This window comes from Panthera uncia, assembly GCF_023721935.1.
Source record: "Panthera uncia isolate 11264 chromosome A1 unlocalized genomic scaffold, Puncia_PCG_1.0 HiC_scaffold_17, whole genome shotgun sequence".
NCBI classification, from domain to species: domain Eukaryota; kingdom Metazoa; phylum Chordata; class Mammalia; order Carnivora; family Felidae; genus Panthera; species Panthera uncia.
The window spans coordinates 65,731,305-65,756,395 of NW_026057577.1; positions in this window are offsets into that span (position 1 = coordinate 65,731,305).

Below are 25,091 nucleotides of genomic sequence, written 5' to 3' on the forward strand. Positions count from 1 at the left end.
TATACCTCCAACATGGTACCCTAAGTGAGCTGCCTTTAGAGTCATGAGCCTGGGAGAGAGGATCCTCAAGGATTCCAGCACCTCTCAGGTTTAATTGGCCTGTAAGAGAATCTAGAGCCTTGAAAGAACTAATATGATTGTCAAATGGACATTGCCTACAATCATGGGTTAGCCCAGGCATTGAGAAATCTGGACCAGCACTAAAATCCACTGTAAAAGAAACAAAAGAAGGTAGAACAGAGCATGTGCAACTGGGAATTACAAGAAATTTAGTTTATATGAAATACAGAGTTAAAGATCATGAAAGTAGGTTAATTCAGTACAGTCACGTATCAAGCAGAAAATGACATGTAATTTATTATTTTATTTTTTAAGGATGTATATTTTAGAAAATTACTTCTTCCAAGAATTGCTAATTAAAAGAAATATATCTTCTTCTCACCTTAGGCTTAAGAGAAGACAAACATTTGCATCTCCACAACCACAAATGTAATTCACACTAATCATCAAAATTACCCTGCCAATTTCACTTTGACAAAGACAGAGCAAAATCCAGATCCCTAAGAGTCAGTTGCCAAATAGCCAAATGGCAAACTCCAGGATATCAAAGCAAAAAAATGTTTTAATTTTTAAAAACCATCAAAATGCAGCATTTTGGGGGGTGCCTGGGTGGCTCGGTCAGTGAAGCATCCAACTTCATTCAGCTCAGGTCATGATCTCACAGTCCGTGGGTTCAAGCCCCACATTGGGCTCTGTGCTGACAGTTCAGAGCCTGAAGCCTGCTTCGGATTCTGTGTCTCCCTCTCTCTCTGCCCCTCCCCTGGTCATGCTCTGTCTCCTCTCTCTCTCTCTCTCTCTCTCTCTCTCTCTCTCCCTCACTCCCTCCCTCCCTCCCTCCCTCCCTCAAAAATAAATAAACATTAAAAAAATTTTTTTTACTGTAGCATTTTGTTTCAGAGCACTGAGCCCATGTCTGAACAAAGAGAACCCGGTGGCCTGATACTCTGCACTACAGTGTTTGTAAGACCATGCTTAAGTTCCAGCTATTACTGAATGTGGAAGAAAGAGAAGGCGACAGCAGCTAAGCAGCAGGGTAAGAAGAACAGCTGATGAAAACCCGCACTGGTTCTGCCCACGGTCCCAGAGTAGCTGCTTCCATTTCCAATGCCCTGTGCCGTCTCCGCCACCGCCTGGCAGGAGACTAGATATAGGTTTATTCCAAATGCTTACAGTCACTTCTGTTGATTACGTACAATTTGAAATAAACATTATGTAATTCCCCAATATCAAGTTGGACTTTCTAGAGTAGAATAGACCTCTTTCCTGTCTTCTGGGTAAACAGTGCACAATGCAAAGCTCTGTGCCACAGTGGCCCATTAGACAGAGCTACCCCAGTCTGCTGGCAGCACAACTGTAACGAATACAGTGTCCTTTTCTCCTTCCTTCTCATTCATAATGGTGTAAGGATGAATTGTTAGCTTTAACTCTGAGCTTCCTGGCATTGGTCCATTTGTATCACCACCCTGGCATTATTTAAACACAGTGTGCTTCATATTTATGAGCTTACAAAATTTCTGGTCTCCTGCTTCTGCCATTCTTAAGAACCATCAAGGGAAAAGGGTGTGACCATAAAAGCTAGTGTGTAACAAACCTCATTCAAATGCAGGCAGTGTATTGGGAATCTTAATTCTATTAGAGCATGGACAATGAATGTATTTGTGTTAGTTACTTTCCCACTTTGAGGTTAAACAAACCAGTGAATGGGACTCCGGGTGGCGGCAGAATGAGATACTGCATTGGATGACGCAGGCAGACAAATGCCAGGGAGCATTTTAGAAAACAGCAAGTCTCTTTCCTGCCTTCCCATGACTTTTCAGCAATTTGGATTCTGTAAATGGAAATGAATAGCTCCAGCCCTCCAATATCTTCATTCAGCAGTTCGGTTCTGATGGTCACGTGATGCATTTATCTCTATGGCTGCTTCTAAGAAAATGTACCCCATTGAAAGAGGGTCTGAATTAACTATAGTAAATGTGTTCTGTCTACTCTTAAATTGATATCCTTTCCTGAATAAAGTTCTAATTTGCAATCATTGCCAGACTGAATAACTTGTCGCAAACCTCCTACTAATGTCACCACAAGACTTGTTTTCCACCAAAGTGATTAACTGAATACGGTAGTGTTTGAAACACCGCACACACTCACACACACACACACGTGCCACACCTTCGACGATGGTGTAGCCTCCAACACAGGCCCTCTTCCACTGCAGCACCTGTCTGTCCTTAACAAGCATCACCTACTCTGAAGGGGGGTTGCCACAAGTCACCTCTACCGCCTGCCCAGACTTGCACTCCACACACATTTACTGAATATGACTGGGATCCCACATGATTTTTAAGTAAAACTGGAGGAATATGCATTTGCTTGCTTTTCTGAAGATTAAGGTCTTCAGATAGAGGATCTGGTGATGGAATAAGGCCCTAGAAATTTGGGTGACATCCCCTTACCATACTTTGTCACCAGGGTTCTGTCTTGTGGGCATAAAGCTATGTGGATCATAGGAAGCATCACTTATCAAGTATCAGAAAAGCACTAGAACTTAAACTCTGTCAAATCAGGTAGGTGCTGACCAATAAGATTGAGCAGATGAGAGCAGTAAGAATAAAGAAGTTAAACATGGATGACATGGTGTAATTAGATTCTCGGTGTGTCAGGATTGTTACAGGCCTGAAGTCCAGTAGGAATCACTATTGATAAAATAGCCTAAGCCTCGCTTTAAGGAACCTTCCCCTAACCCTACCCCACCACGATAGAAAGAGGTAATCATTCTACTCTCACTAAAGGAGAATGTAATACAGATTTCCTGATTACTCACACTGGTTCTAATTTGCAATAAAATTTACCATAATTTTTTTCTACAACACTTGACCTCACTGATTCTCACCTAATTGGCATTCAATAAATATCTACACTATTGCTGATATTTTAAGACGTTAAGCAGTTATTGAACTTAATGAAACTTGTTTTCTAAGGAAAGAAAAATTAACTATTCAGGTATTATCAGAGTTCAAATTAAATGTTTATCCTTCAGATTTACTAATCGCAATATCATGAAGGCATAGAGAAAACAACTGATACCCACCTATAGATGGTCCCATGGGAATTCTGATATCCTTTTTACCAATAAAGACCTAGAAAAACGTATCATTCTCTCAATGGGTCTAAGAAAAACAAGTACTAAAGTAAGACAAGAAAACTTGCCAAAGGTATGAAAATATATTTAGCAAGAAATGTAAAACACTTGGTATAATATTAGATCTTAGGGTTCCTAGTATTTTATTATTTTTTTTCAGTTTGTAAGAACTACAGCTGTAGAATGTTTGCTAGTAGATCTGTAAGTACAAGAAAGAGTGAGATGAGCAAGCTGGCAATCTGTAATCACAAAGAGAGATTCAGGCTTAAAAATGTGCTAGGAGGTCCATGACAAGAAAAGTTGAATAAAAGGTTTTAAGTTTCTCATTCAATCCAGTCCCTTTTAATAAGTCAAAGTATTTAGCAATCAATTCTATCAGGATAGAAAATAAAATAACCTAAGTTGATACAATCTTTCTTAAGCAAATAGAGACCAGACCTACAGGAGCAAGGAAACAAGGACTGTAAAACTCTTATTCACAACACATCTTTGTCTGAGATATCTCGTCAGTTTATGTAGGAAACCGTATCACTTATTGGTAGTGGAAAACCCTCCCTAGCGTTCAGGGCTAAACCATCTGAGTCTTCTGGCTTCTGGCTTTGACCGGTCACTCTAGGCCACAAACTTTTCTAGAAATGCTAATAAACACAAATCCATATTTTTAGAATGGTAGAAAATACAGAAACAGAAGTATTTAAGCCAGGCTTAAACTAAAGCAGCTTATCTCCATTTTATAAATCCCAACACTGAAGACTTCCCTATATGTCTTCTTCTACCTCCGCACTCAGAGAGGAGTGTTCTTCCAGTCGAGATACCGTATAATGCTCAGCCACTGAATATCTTCTACCTGCAAGTTTTATCAGGATTTGGAGCCTATATCACAATTCTCCTGTAGCAGTGAAGTAAAGTCAGATGCAAATGCTTTCTCAGTATGAGATAGCCCTGCTGCAGTTAGACAAATACATTCAAATGTTAATGTCCCTTGGGTCTAGGAGTGTATTTGGGCATCTCTTTCCATGGTATGTAACCATAAAAAACATGCACATTTGAGAACCTAATAGTTTTTCATTATGATAGAAATTCGAAACAGTAAAATCTTCTTACACAGAAAATAGGCAGAGCCTGAACAGTGACTCTGGCGGTTTTCGTTTTTTTAACCAAGTCAACCAACAAAGGAAGGCCTGTACTCATCAGAATGAGAAAGTATTTCGGCCCCCGTTCCTATTTAGCCCTTGACCTCAAATGTGACTGACAAGTGGAATAGTGATTTGGGAATGCGAGCAGACACCTGTCCACTGAGGAATGGACTGGAGCCAACAGCTCATTACACAGAAAACTACTAAACAGCCATTGTAAAACAACGACTTTTCATCACCTGGGTCAGATACAAACCAATAACCTAGAGGTGAAAGGCTGTCCATCAAATTCCAGTTCCCACTTCCCAGGTCCATTCATTTCCATCTATTCAATTTTAAGGACTCTCCTCTATAGGTTTGTGCGAAAGAGGCCATGTGATTCAATAGAGTTCAGACTGTTATTATTTATGGGATGAACTGAAAGGATTATAGATTCGATCACAATTAAGTTCTCCCCTAATGAATCTGCTGGCTTTAAATAATCTTCTCAAAGTGCACATCACTTTTCTTTTCTCCTTAGACGCTCTTGAGAGAAGGCACACTGGGTGATTTCAATGGTAGATACTCTCAGCCCTGAAGTGGATTTGACATGTAGACGAGCCTGTTAAGCCCAAGACTGTGAAGTCCACACTAGTTGCAGTGTTCCTGATGTGTGAGCACGTATTCATAAATTAGCAGCCCAAGTGTTTAATTTTCATGCAAGTACTTATGTGTTTACTAAAGATTAGCATTTTAATTAGCCTATATTTTTCTCACAGACAATTGGCACAAAATAGTATTTGCAGATACCTGACTAAGAGGATGCAAAGTGAAAGAAAGAAAGAAAGAAAGAAAGAAAGAAAGAAAGAGAAAAGAAAAAAAAGGAGGGGTGTCACACAGCTTTATTCAAAAATTCTAATTAGTTAGTCATTCCTTTAGCATGAAAGAAAATGACACGGAGTGTAAGTTAGTAACCACTGAGATTGTGTACGGCTGGTCTGGTTTGAGGTTTGGTTTTTTATTTTACTTATATATTGGTTATTTTGGTGGGTTTTTTCTTCTCAATTAGAACTCTCTATAGAGAGTTCAGCAAAAGTCTTTTCTCTCAGACCTCTTTGTATTGTGTATTTGGGTCATGCTTGGAATATTAAACATTTTTTCTCTTCCATTTTAAGTTCTGATAGTGTTAAAATTATGAAGTGGCTTTAAGTTAGCTAATTTCTAAGAGACATCAAAAGAAAATGAGCTACTTCAGCTCTGTCTAAAGGCTTTCTGCTGTGGTTGGGTAAAATCTTTGCCATGAGACTCTCTTAATGGAACGCCTGAAGATATGGAAAAGTTGCTGAAAACACAACCCAAAAGCCTCCCCAAAACACCAGAGTCTTCATCTGGAAATGCCCACAGTGATGGCCAGTGCAACAAAGTTAATCCCTTAGGATTCCTCCCAAGATTGTTTCACAGATGCAAAGGAAGTAATTCAAAGGCTGGGTGTTGTCATCATGGAGCAAATCAAAATCATCACAGAGCAAACCAAACCAAGTGTGACTTCACTTTCTCTCCGTTACCAGGTCATTAAAATATAAAGCTTTTTAAAATTCCTCTAGCTTTTCTGCTTTTTCCAGGTACAACTCTTTCTTCTATTCTCTACTTCGGTGGGTTTTTTTTTTCATTTTGTTCAATAATATTTCCTAGTTTGATATATAATCTTGTTCTGATATTACTCCCCCCAAAAAATAACAGTGTGCGATTTATACTTGTTTCATAAATTTTTTCATACAAATTTTCTAAAACTTGGGGAAGTTTTAGCATGCTTGAGAGGCATTACTATATGTTCACAAATAATTTGTTTCAGATGGTCTAGAATTTATGCAACAACCACCAGGGTTTTAACAGGAAAAGTGAGTTTTTTTAAAGAATGTATCTTTAACTGCATAAAACTTAATTTTTATTTTGCGTTATCTTTTTTCCATGTGATGGTTAATTTGAAGGAAAAAAAGAAAGATGGTTTTAAAAACTGGCACCAAAGAGATAAGCATGCAAGTAGCCTATGTAAATGTCATATAGACTCTTAAACTGTATAATGGAATCGGATCATCTTCTTTGTCAAAGTTATGACTAGATGTCACATACATATTTTTATGGCATTATAGATAACCATGTGGTGTTATTATAACATGTAACATGACATTTGACAGACATTAAATAGCTCTCTGAAGTGAAGAGGGCACAAAGACAAGAGTCATCAAAATTCTTATGAAAAATAGAATAAACAAAACAAATGAAAGGGCAAATGATTAAAAAGGGAATAGTTATTATGATCTCTCTTTCATTTCATAAGATCACTCAGAAAATAAAGCTTCTGACTTTTGGGACTTTCAATATTATTTTTAAAAATTTAAATGTCTGGGGGAAATTTCAACCCCATTGTGATGACCCCAGCTACTTTACAAAGGACAGTGACCTCCTATTTCTAGCAATGATGGGAAATTTTTCCATACAAGTGAAGCTTGATATCAAAACCTTTTTTGGTTGACTTCAACTCTTTTTATAAAATTCCTTCTGAAATTTACTTCATACTTCCTTACCTTCTCATACATGTACGTCCTCATACATACATGTATGTATGTATGTTTATCTCTTTTGGTTTTCAGCTGTCCCTACTTACTGCTATCAATATTCCTATGTCCCATAATAACTTCTATATTCTAATTTCAAATTCTAATTGGCTGGAAAACCAATAGCCTGACTTTGGAATTAAGTGAGCTAATGATGATGCATTCTTCTTACCTCTAATATGTGAAATATAATGCAAAAACATGTTGACATCTATGTTTGCTTTTCAAAAATTTCTCTACTCTTCCTCTTAGCTGCATCCCCCATCAGTTTCAGTAGATGAATGAATGATCTCTAGATAAAACAGGTGTTCCTAATATTGAAATATTCAAACCTCTATAAGAGTCTGTAGAAAAAACAACAACAACAACAAAAACAACTAGGAAAGTTAAATTCAATACACTGCCTTCTGACTACTTACTTGATCTGGTCATTTTTAACCTCTGAAGAGTCAACCACACCATGATCTTCTTTTCCTGCTACCTTATAGACAATCACTAGTTAACAAAAGGTTCCTATTTTAGTATTAAGAAAAAAATCTAGCTCTGACTGAAATAAATCTTAATCTGCTGCCCATGCATCATTCACTTTTAAACTACTGAAGGACACTTTGGTACCTATGCTAAGAAAACATAAAAGACACAACCAGTGACAAAACATTGTGTGTTCAGGCAGTCTGCACCTGTTTATGGTCTACATAGCTTAGACATTTTGACCCGTCTCTGCAAATGAATATGAAAGTGCTAGGAACTCAAAACTAAAACTCTTATGAGACAACCCTTCTTAAGACCCTAGGCATTATGTGGTCCATAAAATAAAGCATCAATTATTTTTTCTCTAAACACAAATAATTTCTCATGTAAGATGACCATGAGCAATTCAAAAGGCTCTCTACGATGAAATGCTTATCAGAGAGATAGAGAAATCTGCCAAATTTACATAAGAAACAAAATGAATAAATGTTTGGAAATACAAAAATAGCTAAGTGCCCTATATAACACCACTTTGTGGCCAGACTAATTATTTGTCATCTTTCTGACTCAGTTTCTTCTTCATCTGTGGAGATGGAACTACTTAGAAAGGGACAATGCTGGTATTGTCTACTCTGCAGGGTTGTTTGGGGAGTTAATGACTGAGTGAAAGTCTTGTGAATTTATCATTTCAAATGAGATAATATATGCAAAAGGGCACTGAAAACTTGTTGAGCATTATAGTAATGATTAAAATCAGTATAAAAGAAGTTAGTTATCTGTAAAATATACTTTGATGCAGACACACGCTGGATGTAAATATTTCACTGCTTTATGCCATTTCTATGCATAAAATTTTAATTGTAAATGTTAGAAAAGTTATCTCACACAGAAAGTATGTACCAAAAAAATAGTATTGATAAAAATTTGAAATGAATCCCAGCAGTAACAGCAGTAAGAATGTGAGGGCAATAAAATGTGAAAGTAAACCTCTTAAGGATGTCTCCAAAACCTTCATAAAACTTCAAAAACAGATTCGATCATTTTAACAATTAAAAAGAAATTGCTTCTGATAAAAGGACAAAGAACAGTTCCAAAAAATAAGTTGATCGAGGTTCTGTTTTCTCTAGGAATATATTAATTCTTCTAGTGAGTATTCCATGAAAGACTACTACACGCACCTTTCCAATACCTCCTGTTCTTTTTTGGGGTCTCAAAATAGGTATCAATCCCTCAGGAGACCTTCCCTAGAGTGTTCTTTCTGAGAACAGTCTGCATTTCTTCTATCACAGCATTTCTCACATCTTAAGGCAAATGCTTCTTTCACTCCCCCAATGGACGGTAGCTCTAAAAAGGCTGAGTTCTCTGTCTTGTTTGCAGTGTCAAAAAAATATTTGCTGAATTAATAAACAATAGGCCTTGTGCTAGAAAATGGGAATGCAAAGAATACAACATGGCCCCTGACCTCAAGGAGCTAGCAGTCCAAACAAACAATGGTAACACCCATGGTAAGTGGAATGAAAGAGGGTCCCCTGGGGTAGGGAGAGCAGGATGTCAAGGGACATTTTCTGGACAAATGGAGTAGGGAGAACAGAGAGCCAACCAGCAAGTCACAGAGCCCATCTGGATGATATTCTCCTCATAATAGAATTCTAGGAAATTTTAAATTGAGATCATAAGTGTCAACATAAATATTTAGAATTGAGTTACATGAAAAACTGAGTTTCAAAAAGCTGAAAGAGACATTTTAGAACTGCATGTCTAAACTGTGTTTCTCAGAACACAAGCGTTCTGGTGTAACATGAATGGTTATTTAGTAAAGAAAAAATAAGAGTTCCACAAATATATTTGAGAAATATTACATAGTTTACCCCAACAGGAGGATTCACAGGGCTTCTTAGATTATTACAGGCTCTAAGTAGCCCTCTGGGAAAGAATCTTCCTAAATTTTCTTTGAGTCAGGTTTTCCAGAATGACTTCAGCAGGAAGCCCTTCTTTCAGAGACCACCACCGCCATCTCAATGGATGTGATTTGAAAACACTGATCTAGACATGCATAAGTTAGTTACATGTTACCTTCTTCATCGATAATATATCATGTAAATTATTGCTTTGTTAGACTATGATATTTCACAAAGTGCATGAAGCATCAGTGACAGTCACCTCAGAAACTATACTAGTGCTTTTAGATCTAATTATCTAGATCAGTCATCACTTTTTCATATACTTATAAAGGAGAGGGTTAACCATGGTTAACCCTATATAAATTTTACGGTATTATATATATAGTATTTATACGTATGTATATACATATACAAGTCCCCACTTCCACCTTTATCTCTAATACTGAGAAAACAGAGGCACGTTATCAGTGACTTCCCATGGAACACTGAGCAAGTCCTTCATGGTCTGGTCTTTATGAGAAATGGAAGGGCTGACTTGGATGGTCTCTGACTAGTCTGGCATCGCGATCATCCTACATTGATGCTTTAATATACATTTTCCCTTTCCATAGCCAATTTTTATCAATAAAAATGTGATGTTAATTTTTAATTGTTTCTTTTCATTCTAATCACCCCTTCACGGTTAACAAAAGGGTATGGTGTATAGAAACATTTTATTTTGTTTCTGAGACAGAGAGGGCGCAAGTAAGTGAGGGGCAGAGAGAGAGAGAGAGAGAGAGAGAGAGAGAGAGAATCCCAGGAGGGACAGTCCCATGAGGCAGAGAGAGAGAGAGAAACAGGGCTAACCCAATGTGGGGCCTGTGTTTCACCCGAAGCAAGCTCAAACTCATGAACAGTGAGATCATGACCTGAACCAAAGTCAGTTGCTTAACAACTGAGCCACCCAGGCACCCAGATAGAAATGTTTTCAAAGAGCTTTTGATCTCTTAACTGATTGCCTATTCCTGTGTAATAGCTATGTTCCAAATGTCAATCCACAGTGGGGCTGTTATTTTTGCTTGTGTAGGAAAATTCTTTATATTTCTAACAGTAAGCCAAACCACTGAACATTTTTAGTTTCACTTCACTTCAATTCTGGAAAAAACTATATTTGTTCCATTACAGTCTCTAAGAGTAGATTACATAATGTATTCCTATATTAAGTTATAAATTGAACATTTAATCATGTTTGCACAGAAAATCAGGAACATGTCTTCAGCGGATAGGAAAATTTAAAAGAGCCCTTTAAGTATAGGTTTTGTATCATCCAAAAGACAGCATTTAGTTTCTCAGAGATGATCACTCTTTTTCTGAAGATTCCAGGAGATAACATTAAAAGACAAAAGCTATAAGGGCTCTAGAAATCCCCCAAGCTGAAAATGTAGTGAAGACTTCAGAGAGCCAAGACAAAATCTAAAGAAGCAAAGCACAACCAGTAGGCAGAGAGTAATTAACTGGATGAGAGGAATGATCCTCATTATCCACTCAACTGACAGTTGGGATGACAAACTCATGTTTAGGCAAATTGTGGTAACAGTGATTCTTGAATATTTACAGATTATGAGTCTCAAAGCTGAAAAAGTTAGGGTTGATGCATTTGAGTCCCATAAAAGAACATTACACTCTATTGCATCCCTGTGAAGGCAAGGCAGGTAAAGTCCATATGCCCTCCCACTGTGAGTGTGTGTTGGGGGGGGGGGTGGTTTTTGTTTTGTTTTGTTTTGTTTTGTTTTTTTAGAGTTCCATGCTTGGAAGAAGGAATAAAATTTTGATTCTGGCCCATAAATCCAAAGTGGTTTTTCAAGGTTTACAAATCTTACTCTTTTTGAATTACAGCTCTGCCCTGCTTTGGCATTGGAAGGCATTCATGACTGCTATCAAGGTAAGATAGAAATTGATGGATTGAAAGACCATGTTTCTTTAGCCTGTGTCATTTGGAGTTTGCTGGAGAGAGCTGGGATTTATTATGTGCTCATTAGTTCTAGGACTATGGGGCCATGGTTGGTGCCTCTTATGTTATGTTAATGAATCTCCCGGATTTATTTACACGAGGTGTTAGAGGTGAGAAAACCTGGCTAATCCTCAATGTAACTGAAATAATCTGCATCTTACCAGAGTTCTCTTTTAAAAGTAGCATTGTTTAAGACTTTGAATTCTTCCACGTTTGCCATATTCAGAAATAATGTGGTAGTAAAGAATGCCTAGCATTGTCAAAGAAAAAAAATAGGGATACTGATATTGAAAATTTTAAGGGAAAATAGATGTTCTAAGAGTAAATGATTGTCTTTGAAAAAATTTGCCCTATAAAAAGATTAGAGAAAAGCTACACCCACTTTGGTGCAAAGAATCATCTGAGAGGTAAAAGATCTCAAAAGGAAGAAGAGTCCGTTAACAACTAGTCTAGCCAAGAAAGGTAGTTAAGCGCTGCAGGGTAGAGTTTAAGAGCCAGTAGGAAACAGGTGCCTGCCCAGAAGGGCAATTAGAGAGGCCTCAGCAGAATGGCTCTGGAACCAAGTTTAAATGGTGGAAGAAATTTCTTGGTGAGTTTATCTTTAAGATAAGATAATAGTTGCAAATCATAAAGAAACTGGAAAGCGATGAAACTATTAAAAGCAGAAATGAGTTATGAAGCACTAAAAGTCATGCAGTGGATTCCATGGTCTTAGAAAACCATAGGCCAAGGCTAATCTACTTATACCCAGAGAGCCTGGCATGTGTTTTCAAACAGCCTGAAACCGAAACAGGGAGTTAGAGACTATACAGAAAATGGGAGACAAGTCAAATAGCATGGTCTACAACAATGGCTCTTGACCTTTTTTGTCGCTGTTTCAATCACCCAGGAATCTTTTCACACATACTGAAGCCCAACCCTCAGAAATTTGGATTTGGGATCCAAGTTGGGGCCCCAGGCATCCCTGTTTTTTAAAGGCTCCAAACGGATCCCCAAAGTGCTGCTGGGGCTGAGAATCCCCAGGTGGTAGCAAGGGATTCTTCAAGTTGAAATATCATCATTTTCAGAAATAACCAACTGGCAAAAGGGATTGCCCTAAATATTCAGAGTCAGAATCCAGCTAGCTCTCACCTGCCTTTCTTGGCTTATTTTGCATGCACTCCTCAAGTAACCATTTTGCCTACCGTTCTCCAAATACAGTGTTTTCATGCCTCCACCATTCTTTCATGATGCCTCTTCTGCTCCTATGACATTTTACCTGCCCTGCTTCCTCTTCACCAGCTAGTGAATTGTACTGCCTAGAAATAGCATTTGAAAGTCACCTTTTCAGTGATGTTTTCTCAGGAGTCTTCTATCCCTGTCTCTACGATTCCATAGCACTTTATTCATTCCAAAAGCTTACCACTTCCTGTTGCACTATAGTTCAGTATTCAGTCTGCCATATCCCCAAGACTAGCTACAACACTCACAACTTGTGCTGATGGCTTGTCCTTAGGCAGCCAAATTTTGAAACTATAACCCGGCTTTGTCTGCCACAGCTGATCAGGGCAAGCACCTGATCCAAGACAATCATCCCACAGGATAAGCAGTGACCTATGAGCCAGGATTCAATGGCAGTTCCACCAGATTCCAAAATCTGTGCTCTCTGCTCTATGTTCCAAGGCCAGCTTATTTTGGGTAATAAAATTATCTATAATAAGGGGATGGGGGATGGATCATTAAAAATAACACGTTTATCATAGAAAATCTAGAAAATAAAAACCAACTAAAATAAAATTTAGATGACCCATAATCCCCAAATTCAGACACAATTAAATTATTAGCTTTTGGGATATATAGATATAAAACTTTACACACGCACACATACTATATATATATATATATATATATATATATATATACAAAAAAACATTATTGTATAAAAATGTTACATATAAAAATAATTTTATATCTATATATCCCTAAAATCAACATGTATATATGGAGGAATGTAGTTATGAGGAACTGCTCATATATAGTTATATAATGAGGAAAAGATTTTTTAATTATACATATAATTAACTCTTTAGGGAATGAAATATTCTTTTATAAGATAATTCAAAATACTATATAATATGGGGCACCTGGGTGGCTCAGTCAGTTAAGCATCTGACTTCAGCTCAGGTCACGAACTTGCAGTTCCTGAGCTCCAGCCCCTTCTCAGACTCTGTGCCGACAGCCCTGAGCCTGGAGCCTGCTTCAGATTCTGTGTTTCCCTCTCTCTCTGCCCCTCCCCCCCCCTCTCTCTCTCTCAAAAATAAAGATTTAAAAAGTTAATAAAAGATACTATATAGTAGTGTGTATTATAAAGTTACTATGACTTACTATTGGACATTTACACTAGGTACAATTTTTATAAGTAATACTGCAATAAATATTGTGGTTAAATCTTTGTATTTATTCTTAGCCATTTTAAAAGATCTATTAATAAAAACTGAATTCTGGGTAAAAGACTGTACATTCAGGACTTTTTTTTTTTTTAGTTTATTTATTTTGAGACAGCAAGAGCAGGTGCTTGCATAGGGGAGGGGTAGAGAAGGAGGGAGAGAGAGAGAATCCCAAGCAGGCGACGCACTGTCAGCATGGACTCTGACTTGGGACTTGAACTCATGAACTGTGAGATCATGCCTTGAGCCTAAATCAAGACTCAGATGCTTTAACCCGCTGAGCCACCCAGGTGCCCCACTTTCAGGACTTGTCTGCAAATTGATTAGCTTCCAAAAGGCCTGCATGCCCATTTCCCCACATTTTCTTCAACACTTGTGCAAACATTTTTGGCCTGTTTTCTTAGGCAAAAATTACATCGCATCGTTTTAGTTTTAATTTCTTTGATTATTAGTGACTTTGAGCATTTTTCTTTTTCTTTTGAGGGAAGTCATTTGTATTCATTTTAAATTTCTTACTTATTCCTTTTGCTTTTTTTGTCCTGAATTGTTTTACTTCTTGATTTTTAAAAGCTCATTATGCAGCAGTGCCATATATGTGGAAACATTTTTTTCCTTATTTCATAACTTACCGCTTTGTCTTATTGAAGATGTTTTCTGATCTGCAGAAGATTTTGTTTGCCATGGAGCTAAATCTATCAACTTCTGTGTTAGCGTCTGCTTGGGGATCATGCTTAAGAAGATTTTCCTTGCCCCCAAATAATACAAATATGCACCTCGTATTCTCATATAATTTTAAGTCCTCATTGTTAATCTTTACATTTTTTATCATTTGGAATTGATTTTTATGTATGATGAAAAAGAAATGTAGCTGCATTTTTCCCCAAATAGTTCACAGTTCTCATAACATAACATCAGTAATTTCAAATGGTAATTTTATTATATATTAAAATTATATTAAAGTCTTATGTATACATATCAGGATGTTTCTGATTTTTCTAGGTTTTTAGTTATGTCCTATGAATCTGTCTACATTTCTGTGCTGACCCACTCCGCTAATCATTGTAGTCTTGCCAAATTATTAAGTATCATTTAAAGTATCCCCCCTTATTAATACTTTTTTTAAAAAATTAACTATTACTGCCTTCTTGTCCTTGAACATAAATTAGAATGCCATAAAAACGCCTGTGATGCTTTAGCTTAAATATAATTAGATTTAGAAATTAACTTGAGATATAGCACCCCATCTCTATCTTCATCATTGAGGTCAGCGCCTAGAACACAGCAAGTGCTAAATGTTGCTTGATTTAAGCAGATCAATGAATTTTTGGTTTCAGTTTGGACAGTATGTTAGGTGTGTCCCCTACAAGGATATAAAGTATATATCCATGGTTATATATCTTTATTTCTATTTATCTTTATATCTGTATCAATAGAAGTACCAAACCAAACTGGCATGATTCTCCTGGACTGCATAAGATTAAATAATTTATTAAGTTCTTTGATGTTGGTCTTCAAGGCAAAGGCCAAATTCTTCTGTTATTACTGGGCTCTTTCTAGAGTTAAAATATATGGAAATTAAATTAATCCCACTAACTCAGATATGAAAGAATAGTATTCTTAGTGAGGTAAGCAGAACTCTTCCCTGGCACAGACACACCTTCTCCAAGTAGCCAAACACTAACCCAGTAATTCCCCCTTATCCACAGGGGATATATTCCAAGGCCCCCACTGAATGCCTCAAATGCAGATAGGACGAAACTCTCTCTATATTGTTTTTTCCTATACATACATACCTATGACCAAGTTTAATTTATAAATTCTGCACAGTAAGACATTAACAACAATAACAAAATACAGATTTTCCTTGATTTATGATAAGGTTACATCCCAGTCTACCATCATAAGTTGAAAATTAACTTGAAAATGCATTTAATGCATCTAACCTACCTAACATCATAGCTTGGCTTAGCCTACCTTAAATATGCTCAGAACACTAGACTACAGCTGGGCAACATCATCTACCCCTTTTATACTAAAGTGTTGAACAGCTCATGTAATTTATTGAGTATGGTAAAGGAGGTGTAGAGTGGGTGTATGGGTACAGAATGGTTGGAAGTGTATGAGTTGTTTACCCCCCTGCACACGTGGCTTATTGAGAGCTGCGGCTCGCTGCTGCCTGCATCATGAGACAGTATTGCACTGCTTATCACCGGCCCGGGAAAAGATCAAAATTCAAAATTTAAAGCTAAGTTTCTACTGAATACGTATCACTTTCTCACCAGTGCAAAACTGAAAGATCATTAGGTCAAACCATTACAATTCAAGGACTATTGGTATAATAATTATAACAATAAGCTGGAATAAAAGTTATATAAATGTGGTCTCTCTCAAAATATCTTATTATACTTTACTCACCCTTCTTGGGATGATGTGAGATGGTAAAAGGCCTACGTGGACACGGAGTGAGGTGAATGAGGCAGGCATTGGGTCATAGAGGTAGGCTACTATTGACTTTCTGAAGATTCGTCAGAAGGATCAAATGGTTCCTCCACGCCCCCTGCTCCAGGTAACCATGGGTAACTGAAACCACAGCAAAAGCCAAACAGGGGAAAGCGAAACCACAGATGCCTACTTCGCTGAAGGACTTTTGCAGATGTAATTAATTCCCAAATCAGTTGACTTTAGAATGACTAACCTCAGTGGGGCCAACCCAATTAGCCGAGCTCTTAAAAAGAGACAGAGCTTTTCCTAAATAAAAGAGATTCAAGGGGTGCCTGGGTGGCTCAATCGGTCAAGTGGTGGACTCTTGATTTCAGCTCAGGTCATGATCTCCTGGTTCATGAGTTCAGCCCTTCCAGAGGCTCTGCACAGAGCCTACTTGGGATTCTCTCCCCTCCCTCCCTCTCCCTCTGCCTCACTCTCTTCTCTGCCCCTCCCCTACTTGTGCAAGCACATGCACACTCTCTCTCAAAATAAATGGATACACTTTTTTTAAAAAAAGATTCAAAAGGTAAAAGGAATCTTCTACAACATAGAATCTCCACTGCTGATTTAAAGACAGAAGAGCCACATGGCAAGGAATGTGGAAGCCTCTAGGGATCTGAAAGCAGCCTCCAGGTGTCAGCCAGCAAGGAAATATAATCTTCAGCCCCATAACCACAAGGCACTGATGTCTGCCACAACCATAGCAGAACGCAGCTATGGAAGAATGCAGCACACAAACCCCTCAATTTTAGGCTTCTGAGACCCTGAGTGAAAAATCCAGTCTTGCTGTGACAGACTTTGGACCTGCAGAACTGCTAGGTAACCATTTTAACTGTTAGATTAAAAATGGATGTTATCTTCAGCCACAAGGTTTGTGGTCATTTGTTATACAGTGGTAGAAAACAACTATACTTGAATTGCAGCTTAACTCATATATCATTGAATCCCAGATCTGAAGGTATTAATATGACTTAAATTCACAGATAACTAACTTACCTTATTGGTCAGAATTGGGTAAATCAAGAATCACTATCGAAAGCAATATAGAATATTTGCAGTAAGGCAAATTGCAGTAGTCTAGAAGGGGCTCAGTAATGCATATTGCCATTATAATAACAGTTTGTATGTGTCAATGGTAACCATTATATTTTAATATCTTTAATAATGAAAGGCAACATTGGAGCAGAAAAAAAAAATCTCAGGTTGTCTGGGTGGCTCAGTCAGTTAAGCATCTGACTTTGTGCTCAGGTTATGATATCACGGTTTGTCAGTTCAAGCCCCACATCGGGCTCTGTGCTGACAGCTCAGAGCCTGGAGCCTGCTTTGGATTCTGTGTCTCCCTCTCTCTCTGCCCCTCTCCCACTTGTGTTCTCTCTCTCTCTCTCTCTCTCGCTCTCTCTCTCTCTCTCTCTCTCTCTCAAAAATGAATAAACATGAAAAAAAACTTTTTTAAATAAAAAAAAACAAAACCCTGTGTTCAGTACTCAGCCAAGGCTTTGTCTGGTAAATGTTTTGAAGTTGTCTCTTATCTACATTCTGTACTGTACCATGGTCTACCTCATTTTCTGATGCAACCTGGAGAACAAACACTGGGGAAGTGTCAGTCACACTTTCGTGTAAAATGTGTTTCTACAATAGTGGCATCTCAGTGGCTCCTTAGGCCCCTCCAAACATGTGATTGACAAAAGCCACTATTCAGGAAGGCCCTCACCTGCTCCATACAGTAGAAGTGGAAATAGTAGAAGAGTTCCATTTCTATTTAAAGAATAAAAGTGTTTTTAAGGTTTCACCTTGAAATGATTTCAGTCTTGCTATATGGGAAAATGCAGAAGCAGATACACTAATACATAAGCTATCACAGAATCAGAGAGCAGAGCTGACCTATTCTTTTGAGCAGAGAAGTATCTCTCCTAACATACACACGTGGCATGTGTGTGCACATGTGGCAACTCAACAAAACCTGGATGAAAAAGAAAACGATTATGGAAAAGTTGGGCATATAAGGACATTATTCCCTTTACACAAAGAATGCTTCATTCTTTTAGGACAGCTCCAAAAACATGGCTTCGTTGTGTTTCAAACAAGGTTATTTTTTATAGTGGCAAGTTCACGCTTTCTCCCTTGGTAGAATAGTTCTGAAAATAAAAGAACTTGCTGTAGCCTACATTCCATGTATCAGTAAAGAACAGTATAGCCTCTAGTCAATGACCTTAACCTCTCTTCTTCATTTGCTGGCCTTTTATGGGGATTAGTAACTCTCTGAGTTGAGTCTCTATAATAGCTTATCACCTTTGGCAATGGAAAATCAGGGCTTAGAATCCTCTTTTGAAAGGATGAACACAAATATCATCTTTACAGTACAAGTACTAGTACAGCCTGATATGTATAAGAAATCTCTTAAGCTTCTGTACCCCCTTCATGCTAGCTCCTGAAATCAAAAAGTTACTTCACTCTGGCTTTCAGCTAAATTGCGCCTATAAGATCTAGCCCAATAACCAATACCAGGCCAGCCAAAGAAAGATCCTGTTGCATGCAGACTACCTTCATAATTTCAGTACTTCACATGTCACCAAATCTAGAATGAATCATGGTATTCCGGTAAACTCATGGTATGACTCTGGAGTTACTGTAAACATAGCTTTTTCAAAAACCATCATGCTATAATAATGCCTTCAATGACATGTTTAAGTAAATAACAAAAGGAAGCAAAATTCAACTTGGGTGAGAATTTTTTTTCCTAATATTTTTTAAATCTAAATTGAGTCTAAATCACATAATCACATTGACATGGGTGTTGAGTCCAAGGAAAAATTTTAAAACATTCTCCATATTACATTTCAGTTGATTTTTTCTAAGGAGGAAATTGAAAAAAGCTTGGTCTTTTTTTCTCTCCAAAATCCTTGGTGGAGGATGGACGATGGTAATGGGAGAGATAACAAAGAGATTACTTGGTTTGAAAATCTACCACCGAGCAATGCAGACCTGAAGAGGCTATGAGAGCCTCACAAGCTAACTCCCAGAGATCCTGGAAAGCTGTTTGAAATTCAAGGCTATTTCTTTTTTTTTTTTTAACATAACTGAAATAATGCCTGTTCTATATTTATGACCATTTCCTTGACAATCTGGGAGAATCTGTGCTTTGGGCCAAAAATTGACTTTCAACAACACTGCTTCCTGATGGAACTTGAAATAATGCCTCCATGTCTCCTGAATATCTTACAATGACATCTGGAACAATGGAAAAAGAGAATCACAAGTAAATTGGCACCAGGAAGGTGATCCCCTAAGGAACCTGGCTATTCACACTAATAAACTGAAGTATAATAATGTCACTCTTTAGAGATCATGTCTTTTAAAGAATAACCTACTTTAAACGAAATCATGCACAGAAGTAAGAGGGATCATACATTTTTGTACATTTGTGTCAAGACCTTCGGTACATGATCTCATTTAGTTGTCACAATATCCCTGACAGGATAAATAATACTATCCTCGCTTTATAGCAGAGGAAATGGAGGCACAGGAAGGTTAAATAACTTGTCTATAGTCATACAGTCTATGAGGTGCCTGGCTGGCTGGGTTGGTGGAGCATGTGACTCTTGATCTCCAGGTCATGAGGTTTGAGCCCCATATTGGGTGTGGAGCCTACTAAAAAGAAACAAACAAAGAAACAAATGAATGAACAAACAAAACTTATAGTCTTACAGTCTATAAATGGCAGATTCAAAGTTTAACTCATAATCTCCTGCTCTTAATTTTATAATATGAATAAAGATTTTCTTCTTTATTCTTACAGAATAAAGGTCTCACCCAAGTAAAGTCTAACACATATAATAGAAGTCCATGCATAAGCCATTCACAGGGCATCAGATCAGAGAATTAGAGGAATACATCTGTTCTCAGGTCAGAATAGGAAAAGGAACGCAAACTGCAATAAATTACACCAAGTAGTGATAATGAATAAAGAATCAAAGATACCAATTGAAAGAAATGGAGAAGACAGCAACAAATACACTATAAATTAATTAATTAATTAATTAATGATGAAATAGATTTTTAAAGCAAAAAATATAACACTGTTCTTAATTTTTTTTCTCTTTTAATTCCTCTGCCCTACCATGTTATCTTGAAATAGGATGACTACATATTTTATCAAATTGGGATAGTTTTGAAAGTCAAAGGAGGCTCTATTAAAAATTATCCTGGTTTAACAAGAACTTTAAACACTGTGACAATGAAGGATGATGAGAAGTTTCATTCTATGGCAAATAGTTCCTTTTGGAGTAGGGCTGGTTGTAAGCAAAATACACCTTTCTTCTATCTTTAGGGCCACAAAACTTCCCTACAATGTCTAGTTTTCCCCCTAAAGCTGGCTTCCTGTGACTACCAAAATGTACCTTTTAGGGGAAAAGATCTTATGAGGCATTAGTGACTGGATATATGACCATCCCAGGAGTATTTACATTTTAACATAAAACTATTTCATAAACTAAAGGAATGAATTTCTGACTGTAAAGTATCAGGTATAAGCAGCACCCATATTTGGGGAAGCCAAGAGGCTCCTTGGCACCTGTTAAAAAGTCCCATCCACAAGCCAGAGAAGCCCTACTTATCAAGTCACCTTCAGCCATAAATATAAGTGAAACTAACTCCAGGGATATGTCTTTATGAAAGACCAAGGTTATCAGAAAACAGACATTAAGTCATTCAACTGAAGTTGTAAAATGTAAGCCAGAGGAAACCTTGTAGATCTCAGCTCTCAATATTTTTTTTCTATTCACAATGTGAAAAGTTGTCATCAGAAAAATGGTCATGGTTCATAACTGTCCTTGTTGGAGAAAGCCTGAATGCCCCACCAAAATGAATCAATCAGTCTAAAAGAGGATTATGAGATCAGAGTAATCATAGGCACAAATGAATAGGTATTTACCTAGGACCATGGTGGCACAGAAAAGTCATTGAGGCATGTTTAATAAATTCAGTAAAGAATGAATGAGTGAACTAACAAGTGATATAAGTGAACCTATGACAAGAGATTAGATCAGGCCTCTACCCAGATCATCTGACTTCAAGTTAAGTACTCTTTTGACTGCATAAGACAATCCCCAGCTCTGAAAAGTAATAGCATTATACAGAGGATAGTAGCTATTTAAACAAAGCAAAATAAAATCTGCAATCAATAAAATCTTCCCTTGAAGTGGAAACAGTAGAGAATATAAGAAATGGATGGAGAGAAATTGGGGTTTAGAGATGAACGCATTCAGGAACTAGAAAGCAAGAGTCACTTCTGGGATTAGAAAGACAAATGAAAAAAAAAATAGTATGTCTTAAAAATGGGGCAAGGATGTAAAGAAGACTGAGGAGAAAACAGAGAAGACAAAAAAGAGTACTTTTTGTTTTTATTTTTATTCAGTAACTAGAAAGTGAATGTTTCCATCAAAAAATAATTAAATGAAGCCACATGACAGAGTTACAAACAACAGGGTCTGGAGAAAAGGAAGAGAGTGGAATCGATGCTGAGGAATGGAGATGTACAAAGTTATAAGCCATAGGAGGAACAGAGGAAGAGGTACAGCCTCAAAATATATGAGGGTTGATAAAGGAACGCAGAATCTGCAAAGGAAATGTGACTTGAAGTAACCGATAACCAACAGAACCTATCAGAGAGAAAATCCAAGCATGACATTTTAAAATTAAGCATAATTAGAAGGAAGGAAAGCAAACATCAGAAGTGATAAGGCAAATACACAAGACCATGTACATACACACACACACACACACACACACACACACACACACAAATAATGGTAAAAGAACAAAGGGAAGAAAGGAGAAAAAATAAGGGGAAAAGAAATCAAAGAAAACAGAGTAAGTTTTTTTTTCTTTAGAAAATTCTATCCTAAAACTTCCCATCTCCATCCATACACACACTCTGCAAAGAACCAGACACACAACTCTTTTCTCAGACACTGAGAATGTCTTTGCCCCCAGACGCCACCCCTCAGCCCCCCTCACGGAAATTCTCCTGGGAAAAGCGACTGCTCAGGCAGCAGTGGCTGGGTTGGTCCTTCATTAGAATAGTTCCCACAGGCATGTGTCCTCGCTAGCAATACACAGGAATCCCATATGGCACAATCTGGATCTCACAGAGGTGGAATCTGCATAGAGGAGGAAGAAGCCAGGGCCAGCACAAAAGCAGAGACATGCATGTACATTGGCTCCATGCCCTCTGACCCAGCTCTGCGCCTGTTCCCACACTTGGTGCAAACCCAGGCGAGTGTGTCTGAGGGCCTGTGGGCAGCAGTAGTGTGTCCCGGGGGTGAGGGTGGGGCTGAAAGGAAGCCTAGAATTAGTCCCTCGACAGTGCATGGATCAATTTCAAGGCAGTGCCCTGTCATCCAAAAAGAAAACCTACGTGTGTCTGCAATTAACCCTGTTAGCATGGGTCTAGCATTGTCCTACTGCCAAGCAGATGACCTGTAAGAGAGCGGACCACTGCAGAACATTCCTCTGATCTCCAACTCAGTTGTCTGCCATTTGTGACTAGAACCGACAGACTTAACCAGTAAAGGCTTCATTTGTGTATGTATGGGCATAGGTTTGAGGTGGACCTCCAGCTTACGCCAGTGTTTGTATGTTACTTGGCACTCTTGAATGAAAGAAACTGCACACATTAACAAGTGTGAGCTAATTAACTCCTGGTACCAGCCATTTACTCCATAGTTGGCATTTTTATAATTACAATTCAAACACACAAGAAAAATTATCACTATAACTCATGTTTACATTTAGGGGTGGGTATTTTATTTTTGAAATGAAAATGCCTTTTCGATTTTTCTAATTTTTTTTCTACACGCATTTCAAGTACTTTAACACAAAGCGCTTAGGCGAGGCCGTATGAAATACAACTTCCAACATCCTTATTCAACTTTTTTTCTTTTCCTGGTTTGAAACAATATGATGATTTTGATTGCGAAGGAAATTTTAAACCTTCTCCAGTAAGGTTTTCTGGTGTCCGCTGCATGCTTGAAAAGAAATAAGGGCCCCGAGGAAATGCATTGAATTATTCAGGAACAAGGGAAAACATCCATCTCTCGTTTCTTGGCATCCTAGACTCCTAAAAACGGACATGGTGGGCCTTCCCAACTCACGTGCCCTCTCCCAGTGCTCTGGGCTCTTGTCTAACAGAACATCTGCTTTATGAAGACTATGTAGTCTTGATTTGCCATGCATCTTCACATATGACCCAAAATCCAGGCAAACTGCCTCACTTGAATTTTAAATCTTTTTTTTAAAGGTTTACTTATTTATTTGTTTGTTTGATTATTTATTTACTTTTGAGAGAGAGAATGCGCACGCGAGCAGATGACAGGGGCAGAGAGAGAGAATCCCAAGCAGGCTCCATGATGTCAGCTCAGAGCTGGATGCGGGCCCGAACTCACAAACCGTGAAATCATGACATGCACCAAAATTGAGAGTCAGAAGCTTAACCCACTGAGCCACCCAAGCATCCCACCTGACTTGAATTTTAAAACAGATGACTCACCAAGCCCCACATCGGGCTCTGTGCTGACAGCTCAGAGCCTGGAGCCTGCTTTGGATTCTGTGTCTCCCTCTCTCTCTGCCCCTCCCCCACTCACACGCTGTCTCTCTCAGTCTCTCAAACATAAATAAACATTAAAAAAAATTTTTTTAAACAGATGACTCACAAAGTGGTAAAAGAAACAGGTGCTGTGTGGGGCACTAAAGACACCAGAATTTATTTGTTATGAAGCTGCAAGCATGGTTATCATAAATGCCCACCATGTGTTCCTGTGTTCAGGAACCAACCACTGCGTCCTGCAACCCCCTATGTCACTCCCAAAGCAGGGAGTTGCTTCTTTGGGAGCAGGAATGGTGTAATGGCAGTCCTGTTTTGTCAGAATGTGTCTGACCGATTTCAGTACGGGTCAGATGGTGAGAGGAGAAAACGAGAAAGAATCAGGGAGATGAGTGAAAGAAAATTAGGACACTGGTTTTTTAACACACTTAATATTAGCTAATTTGAAATCACAGAAGGGACTTGTTTTCTTTTGGTTTTTGGCTGTTTGTTGGTTGTTTTCTGATTTGAACCATAATCGTATCTTCAAGCAAAAATAGTGCTTAAACATTGTAACACCTTCTGGTGCATATTATATAGACCTAACCAGAGTAAAATAACATACCATATATATTGCCTATCACTGTCTTTATCAAGAGTTCCCACAAGATGCTAAAAATGGTCTCTAGCCTAATGTTATCTTCTTTTAACATGTCACTCAAATTTAAAATATAACAAGGCAGCATCTGTAAATAGGCAAATTCTACATCTAAAAAAATAAATTTTTCTAAATTAAATGCTCTTTTTTGTCTCTTTTTTTTAAGTTTTTTAAAATTTATTTATTTCGAGAGACAGTGTGAGTGGGGGAAGGGCAGAGAGAGAGAGAGGGAGAGAGAGAATCCAAAGCAGGCTCTGACCTGCCAGTGCAGAGCCAGACGTGGGGCTTGAACTCACCAGACCATGAGACCATGATCTGAGCTTAAACCAAGAGTTGGACGCTCAACCAACTGAAGCACCCAAGTACCCCTCTAAGTTAAATGTTCTGATAAAAAATTTGGAGACAATGATTGTATCATAAGGTCTTTGTCACTCAATAGCAAGGCGGAGTATGGTTAAAATTCTAGGCAGTTTGCGGGCATGAAATAATTTGGGGGGTTCTGGGCTTGTTTCCCAGTCCCTCCTGCACTGGCCTGAACAAATGCCCACACTGGCATGCCCAGAATGCCATTGCCAACACTGGATTTCTCTGGATTTCTTTGGAGTAAATGATATCCACTCCAAGGGTCTGCTTTTAAGGTACAGATTCCCAACTGA